The 16,424-nt window shown below is 46.2% G+C and overlaps 1 protein-coding gene across 1 annotated transcript in view; it reads right to left on the reverse strand.

The window, feature by feature from the left end:
• The window catches only part of LOC119388380 (A disintegrin and metalloproteinase with thrombospondin motifs 7-like), a 79,532-nt gene that overhangs the window by 6,014 nt on the left and 57,094 nt on the right, over positions 1 to 16,424 (reverse strand).

Consider the following 16,424-nt stretch of genomic DNA (forward strand, 5'->3'; position numbering starts at 1 on the left):
ACCCCGGATAAATTACAATACACAGAGAGTGCATGGCTCCCAGCGTATATATATATATATCACCTAACCGCAGTGAGATATGGGAAGCGAAAGAAACGTGACACATATTATGACTGTTTGGGCCTGTTGGTTCGGCATCAGTAACAAAGTGTAGCGCAGTTAACACGGACACAAAATAAGACACGAGACGCGTACTCGTCACGAAACGCTTAATTGATATAAGGCATGTACACCGGCAAAATAACATGTTCAATAAGCCCGATCCAGTACACTGCACCGAGCAGTTGAATCGTATACCCCTCCTAATTCCCACCATGCAGACACATACACTATAACTTCGCGAGTGGGGGCTCGACACACGATAAGTGTCGACGAATTATATATCTATAAAACAAGTGACGAAACCGCTCTCCGATTAAAAGATATCGATATGTATACAGGAACGCACGGAATTCTAATTCGCATTGCTGGTGAGCTTGGAACAAGCGCGCGTCCGCGCTTATACGGCCTATCGCAGGATGCTGCCAATGCAATGCCTTCGAATCCGGTTCGGACGCGGGCGAGACTAGGCAGCAGCCAGAGATGAAGCGTATACGATTACGTTACACAGAGCGGTGACCGCCGAGGCACCCGCCTATCGGAACTGAAATCTCGTTTGTTATCAACGGGAGCGCCTCAGAGCATAAGTGCTCTATGGTATATATAAGTACGTGTCGCTTCAATGCTCTCAGGATTACCTGCAGCATCTAGCAGAACGGCTGGAAGCGCGATAGGGGCGAGGAGCGAAGGAACGTGTTACACAAAGAGCATTGATCGGCAAATTTGTTTCTTTCTTATCCGAAAGCGACGCTCATTTCAATCCACGCACACCCGGGGTGCTGGTAATCGCAAAACGTGAGCTGGAAACGCGAACGCGGTGAGTGCGCAATGTTTTTGTCGGCCATCTCTGGCCATTTCTCTTTCTTTCTTTCTTTCTTTCTTTCTTTCTTTCTTTCTTTCTTTCTTTCTTTCTTTCTTTCTTTTCTAATTCGACACGGTGTAAAGCTCAGTGAGGCTCGTTGATACGTTAACTGAGTGAGGAATCATAGTGCCTGTCGTGGTGTCCTGTTGAGCGATTGTTATCTCTTCACAATATTTTTGCGCTGCGCGCCACTTATACGACATAAAGAGTTGCGCGGGCGGAAATTTAATCATCACTTAATAACTAAATAAAACAACAAACTATGCCCTGCCTGATGCACCCCGCTAATACGACCGAAAAGTTAGTGCGACGATAGAGATTACGCAAGCATATTTCAGATGCAAGCGACGATTTGTTTCCTGGCAGCTCTTCAAGAGAGGCGCCAGTAGATGCAGTGTATTGCTTTTCTTTTTCTTTTACATATTTATTTCTCGCTCCTCGTGCTTTCGTTTAGCAAAACCTTCTGCCGCAGCTAGCGTCTATAATACGTCCGGTCAATGCAAGATACAGTGACGTCATCACAACGTGCCCTTTTAGCCCTCAAACTTTCCGAGACAAACAAATCGCGGATAAGCGGGCGGTTCCACATCAGAACAACGCCGAAAATTATACCTGCACGAAATCTACGGCAAGCATCCGGTGGTTCTCCGTAGTTTCACAAGTGGCTGCTGATGTACCGTCCGAGCCTGTCTTTGTTTTTTTTTTATTAAATGTAGGTACAGGAGAGGTTGGTAACATGTGCGATGCCCACTACTTTTCCTTGCTTGGGCTAACAGAGCATAACTTACATGATCCGGTTTCGAACGAACAAGAAAGACACGGTCCACGTCAAATATTCAACGACTCAAGCAAGCACACAAATAAGATTAAATATGCGTTGAAACGTTTAAGTTCACACACGGAGTTCAAGCTATAGCGCACTTCATGTGGCGACACACAGTTTGCAGTATGGCAGCTGTCCAAGCGCTAACCTACGCGTAGCACCTGACTGCTATACCGCAAAGCGGGAATATAATAAGGATAACGAGAAACAGAACGCAACATTGATCACGTGTGCGCCGAGTTGCCCGGGGGACGTCGTTCAATATTCACACGGGGTAGCACCGAGTTTTGCAAGGCTCCGAGTTGCTACGACACGTGTATGCACGCGCTGTCTCACTTGGTGGCTCGTGTAAGAAGCGGAAAAAAGAGGGCGTTAAATATTTTCAGAGTTTCGCTCACTGCCCGCACGTGAAGATCAGGAAAGCCAACACGCGGCTTCGGAAGACCGTTTACGCTTCGCTTTTATAATATGTAGCGCATACTAAGGCATCGTAAAGTAGTACATGCTACTTTTACGATGTCCCGCACCATAAAAGTTTGCGCTTCTCCGTTCGACGATGCTTCCACTGAGCCCCGCATCGGCCCGGGAAACACAATAAATCATTCACAACTCCCTCTCATAGAATATTGCTGCTGTTTGCTGCCGGAATGGAAGAGAGCACCTCGAGGGCAATCGCTCAGCTGGATCTCTAGTGAGGAAATTATTTAACGGCGCTTACTAAAGCAGTAAACTAATCACTAATCGGAAGCGTAACTAATCGCAGTATTTATGTACTCAACCGGAAATTCTGGCCGTTTCCGGTTTTTTTATCTTTTTGTCTCCACTTATCGAAAGAACTCAACAGCAGTTTCCCCACCGCTGTAACCCCTATGCTATATCGCAACTTCAAGGCTTCGTTTCTCTCTCCCACTATTTTGCAATCGCTGTCCCTAACTTACTATAGTGTTCAGTTATTTATTTTGAGGACAATCTTGTACGCCTACACTCTTAAGGGAAAAAAGGAGTCCTTTGACTCTTTTTCGAGAGTTCTGGCTTGCCACGTATATGACTCTCTTTAAAAGAGGCACGTCAACTCTCTTTGGAGACCATTATACTCTCTACGGATAGTCGTGTGACCCTCAAGAGAGTTGACGTGTCTCTTTAAAGAAAGTCACTGCATACGTGGCAAGCCAGAACTCTCGAAAAAGAGTCAAAGGACTCCTTTTTTTTTTTCGTAGAGTCTACGAGCTTATTCTCCTTGCCCTGCCACATTGAGGACGGGCGAGACTGGGCTGCAGGCGTACACATCAACGCTGCCAAGCAAAGAAGTTGCTGCGCCGAAAAAAAACAAATCCACTCGTTGAATCCAGCCCCGTTCACTATTCGACGACATCTCATCGCTTCAAACTTAAATCTTGCCCCAAACTTCTATCTTGTTTCGATGTAACACCTAAATTGTTATAGATTATAAGCACAGCTACAGGTGGCCCCTGCCCCGAGTCGGAAATACAGCTCTGATTTCACCACAGTGATAGTGATGTGTGCCGCTTTACTATCGTGCGCCAATTTCCGTTTCGGTACTAGCTCGTTCATTTGACATATCACCAGATAATATTTTGCAGTTTTTTTTTTCTTTGTGCAAGACGGCAGGGCGTAGCCAGAGAATGGCTCACCATGTGCGTGCGAAAGCACCCGTGTAATTAGGTTTAGGTGCGCGTTGAAGAGCCCGAATAGGTCAAGATTAGCCGGACTGCTCAATATGGCGTGCCCCACAACCACATCGTATAGTTTGTCACGCGAAACGCCCCGCCACGGTGGTCTAGTGGTTATGGCGCTCGACTGCTGACCCGAAGGTCGCGGGATCGAATCCCGGCCGCGGCGGCTGCATTTTCGATGGAGGCGAAAATGTTTGAGGCCCGTGTACTTAGATTTAGGTGCACGTTAAAGAACCCCAGGCGGTCGAAATTTCCGGAGCCCTCCACTACGGTGTCTCTCATAATCATATCGTGGTTTTGGGACGTTAAACCCCAGATATTATTATTATTATGTCACGCGAAACACCAGAATTTTAACAGCAGGGCTGTTTAAGCTCGAGCTTGGTATACGTTGGTGTTCGCAAAACTCCGTCGGGCGATGACGTCACCATGCGTCGCCTAGATACGCGTTGGAGGAAGGGAAAGAGGAGAGCTAGATAAAGGAAGTGGAGAGGATGAGGAGAAGAAATAAATAAAAACAAAAAAGCCGGCAGATCCCACGCATTGTGGGAATCGATGTAATGCGAAACAGCCAGCAAAGAGCTGCAAAGATCGTCTTGTATGTCATTGAGAAAAATGCGTGTCATGGTTTTCATGTTAACTCCTATTATTTATGTTCGTCACACAGTAACGTCGCGCAATACCAACTTCGGGGTCGATCAAGCTAGAGAAACGGCCGCCAGCGGCCCATGAGCGTGGCACGCAAGTCATGCTGTACATGACATACGTGTCATGACTTTCATGTTAACTCGTGTTATTTATGTTCCTCACACGGTCACGTCGCAAGATACCAATTTTGGTGTATATCAAGCTAGCGAAACGGCCGCCAGCACGCCATGAGCGTGGGACGTAAGTCATGCTGTACATGACATGCGTGTCATGATTTTCATGTTAACTCGTGTTATTATGTTCGTCACATAGTCACGTCGCGCAATACCAATTTCGGGGTAGATCAAGCTAGCGAAACGGCCGCCAGCGCCCCATGAGCGTGGCACGCAAGTCATGCTGTACGTGACATGCGTGTCATGATTTTCATGTTAACTCGTGTTTTTATGTTCGCCACACAGTCACGTCGCGCAATACCAATTTCGCGGTAGAGCAAGCTAGCGAAATGGCCGCCAGCGCACCATGAGCGTGGCACGTAAGTCATGCCGTGCATGACATGCGTGTCATGATTTTCATGTTAACTCGTGTTATTTATGTTCGTTACACAGTCACGTCACAAGATACCAATTTTGCTGTATATAAACCTAGCGAAACCGCCGCCAGCGCCCCATGAGCGTGGCACGTAATTCATGCTGTACATGACATGCGTGTCATGATTTTCATGTTAACTCGTGTTATTTATGTTCATTACACAGTCACGTCACAAGATACCAATTTTGGTGTGTATCAAGCTAGCGAAACTGCCGCCAGCGCTCCATTAGCGTGGCACGTAAGTCATGCTGTACATGACATGCGTGTCATGATTTTCATGTTAACTCGAGTTTTTATGTTCGTCATACAGTCACGTCGCGCAATACCAATTTCGGGGTAGATCAAGCTAGCGAAACTGCCGCCAGCGCCCCATGAGCGTGCCACGTAAGTCATGCTGTACATGACATGCGTGTCATGATTTTCATGTTAACTCGTGTTATTTATGTTCATTACACAGTCACGTCACAAGATACCAATTTTGGTGTATATAAAGCTAGCGAAACTGCCGCCAGCGCTCCATGAGCGTGGCATGTAAGTCATGCTGTACATGACATGCGTGTCATGATTTTCATGTTAACTCGTGTTATTTATGTTCGTCATACAGTCACGTCACGCAATACCAATTTTGGTGTATATCAAGCTAGCGAAACTGCCGCCAGCGCTCCATGAGCGTGGCACGTAAGTCATGCTGTACATAACATGCGTGTCATGATTTTCATGTTAACTCGAGTTTTTATGTTCGTCATACGGTCACGTCGCGCAATACCAATTTCGGGGTAGATCAAGCTAGCGAAACTGCCGCCAGCGCCCCATGAGCGTGCCACGTAAGTCATGCTGTACATGACATGCGTGTCATGATTTTCATGTTAACTCGTGTTATTTATGTTCATTACACAGTCACGTCACAAGATACCAATTTTGGTGTATATCAAGCTAGCAAAACTGCCGCCAGCGCTCCATGAGCGTGGCACGTAAGTCATGCTGTACATGACATGCGTGTCATGATTTTCATGTTAACTCGAGTTTTTATGTTCGTCATACAGTCACGTCGCGCAATACCAATTTCGGGGTAGATCAAGCTAGCGAAACTGCCGCCAGCGCCCCATGAGCGTGCCACGTAAGTCATGCTGTACATGACATGCGTGTCATGATTTTCATGTTACCTCGTGTTATTTATGTTCGTTACACGGTCACGTCGCAAGATACCAATTTTGGTGTATATAAAGCTAGCGAAACGGCCGCCAGCGCACCATGAGCGTGGCACGTAAGTCATGCCGTGCATGACATGCGTGTATGATTTTCATGTTAACTCGTGTTATTTATGTTCGTCACACAGTCACGTCGCAAGATACCAATTTTGGTGTATATCAAACTAGCGAAACGGCCGCCAGCGCACCATGAGCGTAGCATGTAAATCATGCTGTACATGACATGCGTGTCATGATTTTCATGCTATGACTTGTCATTTATGTTCGTCATACAGTCATGTTACGCCATACCAATTTTGGTGGACATTCGATGAACCAAGCGACCAGGAGAGCACAAAGTCGTAGGCGGCTATATAGATAGATAGATAGATAGATAGATAGATAGATAGATAGATAGATAGATAGATAGATAGATAGATAGATAGATAGATAGATAGATAGATAGATAGATAGATACGCTCAAAGTCGCAGAAGTTCGCTAGGAAATGCTTCGCATTTAATAAAATTTTTTGACGAGGTGGGATTCGAACCCAGGTACCCACGGTCCAAAGGCGAGCGCAGCAGTACATGGGTTTATGGGAACCGTATGATTGCGTTGCTGTGAGCGAGAGAGCGAGAAAAGGATGGAGAGAGAGAAAGAAAGAAACAGAACCAGCGAGAGAGAGACAAAGAAACAGAAAGAAGGAAAGAGAAAATTAGAGAAAGAACGAAAGAAAGAAAGATAAAAATATACAGAGAAAGAAAGAGCCTCAACTTGGCTTTCCCAGGCTTAACTGTTTCTCTCTATGCTCATGCGGTTACATCTAGGCTTAAGTGGCTTTCTCTAGGCTAGGCTTGGCTCGCATTCTAAGGAAGGCCGCCCGGCTCCACTGTTCCTTCAGGCTTGGCACCGTCAGTGCGAAGCTGCCCTACTACTTTTCAACGCGATAGCGTTAAAGAGCTCGTTTCGCAGAAATTCCGGCGTCGGTTTCGTTGGTTGTGAGTGAAAAATCATCATCTTGTCCGTGACCGAAAAATCGAGAAAGATGCAAATAAAATAAATAATAAAAAAACTTCAGTAAGAGTGAGAATCGAACACAGGCCGTCTGCGTAGGAAGCAGGCGTTCTACCACAGGGTCAAGCTGTTGCTCGAAACTACATCGAAAAAAACAAAAACAAAAACACTATATGAATGTATGTAGTGAAAGGAGTCTCCTTAACGTGTGTAATAATGCGTGGCAGAAGCGTAGAATCGCGCCAGACGTCAAAAGCTGTGAATTGCGCAACGAGTGGGTGTTCTAAAAGCCCACCTATTGTAAAGCGCTCAGGACATATTTGATCATCATCAGCAGCAAGAGCATCAACAAAGTGAACAGCTGCGTAGGATCGCGTGTTGCCTTACGGACGCGTAGTGTGCCCTTCGCTGATTCGCAAAAGGAAGAATTATGGCGTATAGTGGGCACTTAACAACTGTGCTTGCAGTATAGGCATTCTAGGATAGTTTCAAACGGTCAATGTTACGCGCACAATCGTTCGTTTCCTTAAGGAACGGTTGAGGTATGCGCCGAGATCCGAAGCCAGGCTAGCAAATGAGAAGGCGAAGAGCACGGGGCCCGATTATGCTGTCGCGTTCTTCTCTTGTAGGCGAAGCTCAAGCGTCCTGGTATATACATAAATATGTATAAACACGTCAACGTGATACAGAAGGGATTTTTCGTTCGAGGAAGGATGACTCAATATGTCGCTTCAATCACTCGAAGTGTTAGGCCAATGGCGCTGTCACCGCCTCGACTACAAATTCGAAAGGCAAATATGAAAAAAAAAAAAAAAACAGTTTTTCTCGTATAATATGTTCCCATTTGCTAGCCGAATTAACTTTATTCGTTCGTCGCAACATTCAACGCATTCCTCGCTACTATGCGCAGAGAATTCCTCTAGCCACTGCGCAAAATATCGTTTTGATCACAAACCAAAGTTATAAGAGAGTAGTGACCGTTTTGGAATGAAGGCCTTAACAGGCCATGGAAATAGAGAGCGGTGAAAACACTGCTGCTCTTTCTTCCTTAAAGGACACCAGTGCTCTAGAAATAGATTTAACTGCATCGGTGTTCATTGTGCCGCAAGTGATCCTGTAATTAGACAGTTTGTGACGATAAACTGCCGGCTGTGATTTTGTGTTCTGTCTCTATCTTTTTCGCTCCGCTTCCCTCGTTGGTTTATGTCACCTATCGGCCTATAGTAGCAATCTGCTGTTCGACGTCAAACAGCAGGCGCCGACAGCACTATACAGAGAGAACACCGCCCTCTCTATGAAAAGAGGGCGCCTGAGAAAATGGCAACTTCGCGCTTCGCTTATAAACTCTCTTTGCCGCCAACGACTGCACGATTTGACTGAGCTGTTCATACCAGTCTCTGCTAGCCGCAGGATGTGTTTTCTCACCAAGCCCGAGGGGTGGTTCATAACCCTTTGAAAAATATTTATTTATTTATTTATTAAATGCGAAGCATTTCTTAGCGAACTTCTGCGACTTTGAGCGTATCTATCTATCTATCTATCTATCTATCTATCTATCTATCTATCTATCTATCTATCTATCTATCTATCTATCTATCTATCTATCTATCTATCTATCTATCTATCTATCTAGCCGCCTACGACTTTGTGCTCTCCTGGTCGCTTGGTTCATCGAATGTGCACCAAAACTGGTATGACGTAACATGACTGTATGACGAACATAAATGACAAGTCATAACATGGAAATCATGACACGCATGTCATGTACAGCATGATTTACATGCTACGCTCATGGCGCGCTGGCGGCCGTTTCGCTAGTTTGATATACACCAAAATTGGTATCTTGCGACGTGACTGTGTGACGAACATAAATAACACGAGTTAACATGAAAATCACGACACGCATGTCATGCACAGCATGACTTACGTGCCACGCTCATGGTGCGCTGGCGGCCGTTTCGCTAGCTTTATATACACCAAAATTGGTATCTTGCGACGTGAACGTGTAACGAACATAAATAACACGAGATAACATGAAAATCATGACACGCATGTCATGTACAGCATGACTTACGTGCCACGCTCATGGTGCGCTGGCGGCCGTTTCGCTAGCTTTATATACACCAAAATTGGTATCTTGCGACGTGAACGTGTAACGAACATAAATAACACGAGATAACATGAAAATCATGACACGCATGTCATGTACAGCATGACTTACGTGGCACGCTCATGGGGCGCTGGCGGCGGTTTCGCTAGCTTGATCTACCCCGAAATTGGTATTGCGCGACGTGACTGTATGACGAACACAAAAACTCGAGTTAACATGAAAATCATGACACGCATGTCATGTACAGCATGACTTACGTGCCACGCTCATGGAGCGCTGGCGGCGGCTTCGCTAGCTTTATATACACCAAAATTGGTATCTTGTGACGTGACTGTGTAACGAACATAAATAACACGAGTTAACATGAAAATCATGACACGCATGTCATGTACAGCATGACTTACGTGCCACGCTCATGGGGCGCTGGCGGCCGTTTCGCTAGCTTGAGCTACCCGGGAATTGGTTCTGCGCGACGTGACTGTGTGACGAACATAAAAACACGAGTTAACATGAAAATCATGACACGCATGTCATGTACAGCATGACTTACGTGCCACGCTCATAGGGTGCTGGCGGCCGTTTCGCTAGCTTGATATGCACCAAAATTGGTATCTTGCGACGTGACCGTGTGAGGAACATAAGTAACACGTGTTAACATGAAAGTCATGACACGTATGTCATGTACAGCATGACTTGCGTGCCGCGCTCATGGGGCCCTCGCGGCCGTTTCTCTAGCTTGATCGACCCCGAAGTTGGTATTGCGCGACGTTACTGTGTGACGAACATGAATAATAGGAGTTAACAAGAAAACCATGACACGCATTTTCCTCAATGACATACAAGACGATGTATGCAGCTCTTTGCTGGCTGCTTCGCATTACATCGATTCCCACAATGCGTCGGATCTGCCGGCTTTTTATTTATTCATTCATTCATTCATTCATTCACTCATTCATTCATTCATTCAAGTCCACGCGTGTTTGTTTGTTTTCATGTATTGTAATGCAGGGTAGCGAATCTGGTAAATCCCAATGCCTCTCTGTTTTCTTCTGTTTCTATTCTGTAGTAGTGGAAGTAGTAAATGGTTATTTAGTTTTAAATTATATGAAAAAAAATTCGGCAGATCTCACGCGTTGTGGGAATCGATTTAATGCGAAGCAGTCAGCGAGTAGTACTATGCTGTATTTTATGGCTTTGAGCCAAGTGTTACGAGGTGGATCGACGTGTTTTTGTAAGTGTAATAGCTTTATGCACATGGCTTAGCAGGCACGTCGAGAACACTGGCGTTTAAAGGGTAACTTATGGTGCGACATAACGTCGCCCGCACGTTAGTGTGCATACGTCAGTAGTATAGAAACTAAGTGCACTTTATGGTGCAATCATGTGAATATCATACGTAACTTTCGTTAATGTATTCCTCCGGGGTCGAGCAATGCTTCGATATAGCTTGCTGAATCATATATAGGAATACAAATGTAATGTTTATTAGACTGCTATAAAAGCGGAGCCAATACTCGAACCACAGACATATGATATGACGCCTGTATCTAGAAGTACATATGTAGTGTTTATTGCTTTCGTGTAAAATTAGGTAGCCAACACCACAACCACTACTGACGCTGCACCGACATTACGCATGCATAGGCTGTTTTTCCAAACCAGTTTACAGACCTGGCGTGGCTCTGTGGTAGAATACCTGATTGCCACGCAGAATGCTTGGGTTCGGTTCCCGCTGCGATCGTGATTGTTATTATTTGCATTCGTCGGGTCAACGCTGCCGATGTCGGTTTTTCTTAACGCTCTCGCATTTAAAGTACCAATGTCTGTTCTCGCCGTTGCTAGGTAGATATAAACTGTCAATTACCTGTGGCGCATACCCGTACACCGTGGCCCGTGGTAAACAGGTATGTGCCACGCGTGTCTGGAGGAAGGGGTTTGACGACGTACGCGACAGGATTTTCAAGTTATTCCTGCTTTGACCGGACAGTCATATTCCTCAAATCCTCTTACCCTCCCATGCAAATTTTGGTCTACACCAAGTTGAGGAGGCGCTCATGAGAGCACCCCGACGTAGGCGGCTAGATAGATGGATACGTAGATAGAAACGCTCAAAGTGCCAAAGGTTCGCTAAGAAATTCGCATTTAAAAGAAATTAAGCAGGCAAATTACAGTTGACCGCGCTGTAACTTTCTAACTATATCATCTGACACCTGGTTGAAGTGAAGGTCAGCACTGGGCGTGGAATACAAAAAGGGGGTGGGATGTGTGTAAAAGACCGAAAGAGAAAGTGGACTACGACGAATTGAACTATTTACATAATCCACAATGTAATAAATACATAAATTAACGAATTAGTACAAGTCGCAATGTCGACATAAAAAATCGAAGTACGCTTGTGAACTATTGCGGTTTGAAAAGAGAGTTGCAGAATGGTTGTGGTTTGAAGAAACCGGTGTTGTCCAATTTAGAACTTCGTTTTAATGTGTCGACTACCTGTCCTTTCAAACAGCCGGATAGCTAAATGAAGTGATTCCGAAGTGTAACTTTTGAAATTCAATGACGTACGTGCCATCCTTTCTTTTAAGAACTTGTAATAATATAATAACAATAATAATATCTAAGGTATAACGTCCCAAAACCACGATATGATTATGGGAGACGCCGTAGTGGAGGGCTCCGGAAATTGCGACCAGCTGGAATCTTTAACGTGCCCCTAAATCAAAGTACACGGGCCTCAAAAATGCAGCCGCCGCGGCCGGGATTCGATCCCGCAACCTTCGGGTCAGTAGTCAAGCGCCATAACCACTAGACCACCGTGACAAGAACTTGTAATAGAGAAACTGTTTTATTTATCTAGTTGTAATACAGAGGATGACTCGTAATATCATATATCAGTTCCGTAACATTTGCTGCAAGCTTTCCTGTTTGTTTCACGGGTTGTAAATAAAATAACTAATTGCAACGCACTCGATTATTAATAATTAAAACGAGCCCCGCAGGTGATGAGAGCGCCGCGAGATCAGAGCTTTGCAAGAATACAAACTTAATGCTTAAAATTGAAAGGTGATCATATCAAAGTAAGAAAGAAGTAACAACAAAAGTCGCAAATGAAAAAAAAAAAAACGGCGAAATCGGAGAAAAAGTGTTCTTTATACGTGTCGAAACTTTGCGGACAAAATGTGTCGGCTGGTAAACTCCGCAAAGAATCGAATCAGAAAAGATTGTGAAACTGTCAACCAATTAAATCGTGAAAGTAATGACGTAAGTAAACAAAAAACGCAATATTTTATTCAGTCGCACCAGTGGCGTAGCCAGAGGGGGGGGGGGGATGACACTCGAACACATTTATCTGCCCAGAGAGAGAGAGAGAAGGAATGTAGGAAAGGCAGGGAGGTTAACTAGACAATGCGTCCAGTTTGCTACCCTACACTTGGGGAGAGGGAATAAGGGAGTAAAAGATAGAGAGCGAAGGATAGACACATGTCACATCACACACACAGTGCCAAGTTTCACAGAACCAATGTAGGGTCAAGGAGGTGACCCCCCCCCCCCCCCCACCCCGAAAAAAATATCTGCCTACGCCACTGAGTCGCACTTACTCCTCAGAAAATCGTTTCCACAGTGCAGCCTGCTTCACTTAATTGGCTAATGCCTTTCACCGCAAAATGTTTTGGCATGTCAGCCTGGGACAGAAAAATGGTTTCTATTATTTTATTGTATCTCATATTGTGTTATTTATTTATTTTTTCCAGCGCGTGTCTGTTTTACTAACTACATTTTACTACTTACTGACTTCTTTCGCCTCTTCTTGGAGGGTACATTCTGCGTGGCGGTTAATGCACAATGCTTCTAGTGTGCTCCGCGAGGGGCCGCTGGAAAAACATGAACCAACAGAATCGCCTCACGCGTTGCGACTATCTTCCTATTTTCTCTGAAAGCGGTCACCCAACATTATAATTAGATGCGTTAACTTCGAAGATCCGTCACTACTAAAGATTAAGGGATGAAAGTTTCGGTAGCTAATATCGGTTTAACATTTCTTATAATTATATCTAATTATCTACTACTAGTCTTTCGGGGACTCAATATTCTCGAATTATACTCTCTGACGACGTCTGCACCGGCTTTCCCGCAGAAATTTAAAGTGATTGACGACGAAACGCAGACACATGGTTCATACAAATTCATATTTGGACTTTACCAGGATAGCGTCTGCTCCTTTGTTTCTTTTTATTTAATTTTACATTTTAGCCATCGTCAGCCTTGCCTTTACACAGCCGACCTTTCCGGTTACCTCTTACCATAAAGGCCTTGAGACATTTTATGAAATGCGAATTCCTGAGCGTCTGCGCGGTCCAGCAGCTGCGAAGCGTAAACGTCACGAGTAGTGAGGACACTGACGTGAATCTCACTGCCGTATTCTGTTTCCAGAGGAACCGAATTCAAAGAAGAAGGCATCGCGCACAGACAACCGCAGCAGCTTTCTTTGATGTGCATATGAAACATGGTATACACGCCGCGGTGGCCTATAGTTGTTATGGTGCTCGACTGCTGGCTCGAAGGTCGCGGGATCGAATCCCGGCCGCCGCGGCCGCATTTCGGTGGAGGCCATATGCTAGAAGCCCGTGTGCTTAGATTTAGGTACACGTTAAAGAACCCCAGGTGGTCGAAATTGCGGGAGGGCCCTCCACTACGGCGTCTCTCGTGCTCGTATGGTGGTTTTGGGACGTAAGACCCCAACAATTATTATTATTACGAACAGGTGCTCGTGTTACGCGCAGGATGGCGGGATACCCATATTTTCGCTAGGAGCTGATCGAAGTGTGGAAAACATAAATGTTAACAAAGAAAAAAAAACACGTGACACGCATTATAAGCAGGAAGCGCACGTTGCCGTCATCATTGCAATCACATACTTAGGTCAACTACCGGACGATAAGGCCTCTTCTAGCGACCCCCCTTTACTATACCTGACTCCAATTTATGCGCGTAAATTTAATAATTTCGTCATGCGATCTGACTCTCTGCCGTCGTCTACTGCGCTTTCCATCCCCTAAGATCCATTGCTGAAACTCTAATAGACCACCGGTTTTCCCTGCTTTAACACTGCCCCTCCCCTACGTTACCACCGGGCACCTCCCCTTCGTGATATACCGTCGATGAGGGCCTTTAGGGTATTTTCGAAACAAACTATTGCATGAACTATACCCAGGGCCATTTTCCCCTTCCCGTTTAATTAAGGAAACTTAAACCGCGTGTCCTACGTGCTTTGCAGGCCGATACCGTTCACTGATTGAATAAATGAGTTTGTATCCTAGCGGCTACATATTTGGCTTATAAGAGACACGCTAGTGGAGTACCGCGAATGAACTTTGACCGCTGCTGCGGAATGGATTCTTCATCTCGCTCAGTCATTCCGACGTTGCAACTTAAGTATATAGCCCGTGCTGGCCCTGCGTTGTACGACCCACAGCGTCGTATACTCTGCATGCGGGAGGACGCCGCTTAGTCACCGGCGAGGGGTACGTGTAAACTGACACCGGATGTGTTCGCGCATTACGTTTGCAAACAATGACAACAAAGAGACGGAAAAAAAAAAAAAAACGGCGGCTTCCGAGAACACCTCAGCGGCGTTAACGCGCCCGGCGGCGGGCACGTAATGTACAAGCTCGCGTGGCGCGCACGGTGGGTCGATGGGCAAGCGTTGGCTTCGTGTGGATTCCCAAGGCCACGCGAGCTCACCTACCTAGCGAGCTAGACGCGGCTGCTCCCGCTGGCTGCCCAGGGTCTTTCCCAAGGAATCTCGCCACTGCGCGGGCGTCACGCGAGCGAAAATCTGCGGAGACGAGCGTTTTGCGTGACCCGGCGTCTTTTGTATGTGCTCGTCGAGGCGGGCGAAGGGTGAACACAAAGGATGGGAGGGGCTGTTGCCAGCGCCACCTGACGCCGATGTTTACACCGCAGCATTTGCTTGCACGCACGCACACGCGCACGCAGAAGTCGTGGTATCGCATTGCCCGTTGTTCCCGGAGGACGACTTCGTCGCCTGTTGCACACGCGATAGAGACCTATCCTCACGTACGCACGTACACAGGCGTCCGTGCAGCCCTGCTGGACTCCTGGTGTCGCAGAGGCGGTAGGTGGGCCACGAAACGAATTGCATTCCCACAGCACGCGAGCCCAATCACCGAACCCCTTTATTTCGCTTTCTGGTTTCTGGTTCATTTTCACTTTGAGAGGTTATCGGACACGTATACAGACGCGCCTTACACAGTTGTCATGTCCCCAAGGACAAGAGTGTCTTGCGTTACTGTGTTTTGGGCAGTTGTCTTAGGTGTCTGAGGCAAAAGTTTCCAAAAGCATGTCTACCTCTTCTTCCCCTCGATCAGCCTTTATTTATTTATTTTTTCTTTTTCTAAAGTGGATCTGCCCTCTTCTTCTCGCACTAGCGCCGGCTCATGCCCCCTGTTATGATCGCGCTCGGTGGTCCAGATTGTATTTTGTGTGAATCGGTAACAATATTTTTTTGTGTTCTGCGATTTACTGTCCCGTTTCTAGTCTCTTTTGTACTACCAGTTATACGGACATTCAAGGTGAATATTCGCCGCCGTCGCCGTGATACTCAAAAAAAAAGGGGGGGGGGGGGTCAGCTACGCGCTAGTGGTGCGAAGACCGAGCAAGCAGCGGAGCTGGCGGCGTTGCCCTCCTCCTTTCCCTCCTGCTCACATTCACATCCCTTTCCCACCCCTTGCTATACTATACAAGACTACGCTATGCTTTACACTCTCACTTCCTTCTTTCCCTCCTCATCACTTCCCTTTCCCGCGCCTTGCTATACAATAATATACAAGGCTATGCTTGCTCTCTCTTTTTTTTCTGTCCATTTATTGTGTCTGTTTCTTTCTTTGTCTTTCTTTTTCTCCCTTTCTTCCCTTTCTTTCTTTCTATTTCTCTTTTCCCTTTCTTTCTATCTCCTTCTTTGCCTCTCTTTCTCTCTGTGCTCCTTCTCTCGCCCATCAGAGATATTACATCCCAAGCCGGCAAATCGGCGCACGTGTTCCGGGAGCGAAGTAGAAGATGAAGAAGAGGACGAAGAGAGCGCGCGCCGGTTCATGATGATGATAGTTTAGCATGTCACGCGCCGCGGCATAATCAAAAGCTTAACAAAACAGAATAGAAAAGCTTTAATGAAGCATAAGTTATGTGAATGGGAGGAGCCTTAGTCGAGGGCCCCACTGGCCTCAGCCGGCTGTTCAACCTGGTCGATCAGCGCTTGTTGGTCGGCCAGGTCAGAGCTGGACAGTCGTGCCTCCCACTGTCCCAACGTGTGCGTGTTGGTGTCATTTCTGTGTGCGTCAGGTGTGGGGGATGCTTTAAGCAGCCCCAGGTTATGTGGTA

This window comes from Rhipicephalus sanguineus, chromosome 3 (assembly GCF_013339695.2).
Source record: "Rhipicephalus sanguineus isolate Rsan-2018 chromosome 3, BIME_Rsan_1.4, whole genome shotgun sequence".
Classification (NCBI taxonomy): Eukaryota; Metazoa; Arthropoda; class Arachnida; order Ixodida; family Ixodidae; genus Rhipicephalus; species Rhipicephalus sanguineus.